The following is a 3,255-nucleotide window of genomic DNA, read 5'->3' on the forward strand; positions in this document are numbered from 1 at the left end:
TGCCCTCTCCACCTCCCGGCCGCCGGGCGACACCTCCCGCTATAGGCTCACTTGTTGCGCAGGCGCTCTTCCAGGCGACGCGGGGGCGGCGTGGGGTTCAGAGTGCGCACGCGCGTGGGTTAACGCTACCAGGACTGTATTTGGTAGTCTAATGTCGATTTTAGAAAATTTCAGCAATGATCTAATGACATAGAAACCTATAGGAAAATGAAGGGTCCTAGCCATTTCCAGAGAATGGGACATGCTCTCATTTTAAGAGACAAGGATGAATAAAAAGGAGCTGCGCCGCCCGGGAATCGAACCCGGGTCGCAAGAATGGGAATCTTGCATGATACCACTACACCAGCGGCGCTGATGGTAGCTAGGCTGACAAAAACCCTTTAGGAGTAAATGGAGGTAGAAATCGGCTTACTATGAAGACAAAAGCTAAAATATATATGTATATATAATTTTTCATTTATCCTAAACTCTTACGGAGAGTATATAATGTGTTATTTTTCATAGATTTAAGAAGTATTTTATTTTTTATAAATAGAAGAAATATTTTATTTTTCCTAATTCCAAAACATGAAATAATGTTCTTGCCTTCTAGTTATAGAAACCTTTCAAAATGTTTTACTTAAAAAGATCTGAGGGTCTTCGATAAGAAGACTTTGCTATGTTTTGCAATTAATTAAACTTGATTTTTGTGCGTTAAAAAAAAAGACTTTGCTATGATAATATTAACCACATATTTGAGACCCAGTAAAGCAGTACCAGATTTTGCTGTAGTTTTCATAATATTTTCATTTTGGGGGAATACATAATATACAAAATATTTAAGAAATAGTTATTTAATGAAAATTGGTTACAGAATCTTAAAAGCAAATGAGTCTGAAAATATATCAATTTCACATGTTTTCTTACAGACAAGAAAAATTAGTGTTCTGGAATTTTGCTCAGTGTACTCATTATGCATTTATTTCGTTTTATATGCTAACATGAAATACTGGTTTTAAATATAAAATAATTGGCACATCCAAAAGCATCATGTCCCCCTCAGAGTACTTACTTAGATTAGAATACCTTTAAAATTTTCCATTTTTCAAATTGTCTTTAGAGGTGGTCGTACTTTCTTCAGAAAGTAAAAATAAAAAACTTTTGAAGGTAAAGAAGATAAATGTTAATAGTAGTCTTTAAAAATCAAAATATTGAAGAAAACATTAAAACAAAACCCTTTAGTTTCCATTTATTTTTCTAACACCACTGTGATTGACCATCTCTTCGTATGTTTTTGTGCATTAGCACTTGCTCTTCTTTGAATTTCTTATTTATATGCTTAGATCATATGTCTATTGGGTTGTTAACCTTGTCTTAGCAATTCATAGTAGTCTATTTGTACGTCTGTGGTATTAAGCACTATCTCGTTTGTCATTTGTGGCAAATATTTTTCTCATGAACTTTTTGTAATATTTTTTGTAATTGTGTCTTTTACTGTGTTAAGTCTAGCATAGTAAAATATACTTACCTTTTCTCGTCTTGCTTCCTTTTTTGTATTGCTTCTTACTTAAGAGAATAAATATCACTTAACCATGTAAATAATAATAATAAGAAGAAGAAATGTAAGGTAGCACTAAATCACTTTTCTTCCAGGAAGTTTCAAAGAAAGAAAAAATATGATGCAGTGACAGAAATATGAATCTGAGTGTTTAAGGAGACTGCCTTTTTCACAATACTCCTTTAGCTAAATATTAATGTGTTACCGTATTATACCCATATAAGGGCGTCTTGGTGGCGCTGTGGGACAGGCCTTGAACTGCTCATCTCCAGGTGGAAACTCACCAGCTCCTCTGTGGGAGAAAGATGAGGCTGGCTACTCCAGGAACCACCTCCATCAGTGACTCTCCCTTTCTTGAGTGAGAAATGCGAGCTTGTCTGTCTTAAGGAATCACGATGGGACAGTGGATCTGGTGGATTTTGTGTGTTTAAAAAAAAGATACTCGTATATGGTGAGCCCCAACCCTATAACCCTGACCCATGACTTTCTTAAAATCTTTTTACAGTTTTTTTTTCTTTCCAGTTTTAATGGCAGTTTATTTGGGAAAGGGCATGATGACAGAATGGAAAATGTTTGATACCTTCCTGCTTTACTAATTTTTTATAGTCTCCTTATTCACTTGTTATTTGAATTAAATTCTTTCTCAAGGTTTCGGTTTTTCAGTTTCGACTCATAGAGACCCACTCGCTGCAGAACAGAACGAAACACTACCTGGTCTTAGTCTGTCCTCCCAATTGTTCTTAGGAAGGAGCCCTGGTGGGAGAGTGGGTAGGGTTCAACTGTGAGCCTCAAGGTCAGCAAATTGAAACTACCAGTCTCTCTGTGGGAGAAAGACAGGACTTTCTACTCCTGTAAATAGTTACAGTCTCTGAACTGCCCTTCCATGCCCAATAGCAGTGGTTCTCAACCTTCCTAATGCCGCGATCCTTTCATACAGTTTCTCATGTTGTGAGGATACCTCCCGAACCATAACAATATTTTCCTTGCGACTTTATAACTGTCATTTTGCTACTGTTATGAATCCAGCAACTCCTGTGAATGGATTGTTCCACCCACCAAAGGGTCACGACCCACAGGTTGAGAACTGCTGTCCTATAGGGTCACTAAGAGTCACAATCAATTCAATGGCAATGAGCTGTTTTTGTTGCAGCCACTGTGTTAATCCACCTTGTCAAGGGCCTTCCTCTTTTTTTGCTTCCCGCTACCCTACCACTCATAGGTCCTCTTCCAGAGACTGGTCTCCCCTGAAAACATGTCCAAAGGATGTGAGACAAAATGTCACCATTCTTGCTTCTGAGGAGCTTTCTGGCTATGTATCTGCCAAGACAGATTTGTGTGTTTATTTGGCAGTCTACGGTACTTTCAATAGCCTTCGCCTGCATCTGTCCTTCTTCAATCTTCCTTAGTCAATGTCCAATTCCAATTTTCACATACATATGAGGGGATTAAAAATATCTTGACTTGCGTCAGGCACACCATAGTCCCCAATGTAACCTCTTTGCTTTTCAACACTTTAAAGAGGTCTTGCAGATTAACCTATTGCAACGTGTGGTTTGATCAGTAGCAAAGGAGAAAATTTCTGTTTTGGCCTTTTCATTCCTTCCCTTTTATTTTTTTAAAATGACCTTTTATGTTTTTCATTTGTGATGTTTTGGGCATTGCCCTACAACTCATCTGGTCTTCAGTAATTCATGTTCAGTGAATCGAATCTGTTCTTG

General features: G+C 37.6%; 1 non-coding gene across 1 annotated transcript; it reads right to left on the reverse strand.

The window, feature by feature from the left end:
- Positions 1-281: 281 nt before the first annotated feature.
- Positions 282-352, reverse strand: TRNAG-CCC (transfer RNA glycine (anticodon CCC)). Its single transcript has one exon. It is a non-coding gene; the product is annotated as a tRNA-Gly (tRNA).
- Positions 353-3,255: the final 2,903 nt, after the last annotated feature.

This window comes from Tenrec ecaudatus, chromosome 17 (genome assembly GCF_050624435.1).
Source record: "Tenrec ecaudatus isolate mTenEca1 chromosome 17, mTenEca1.hap1, whole genome shotgun sequence".
NCBI lineage: Eukaryota > Metazoa > Chordata > Mammalia > Afrosoricida > Tenrecidae > Tenrec > Tenrec ecaudatus.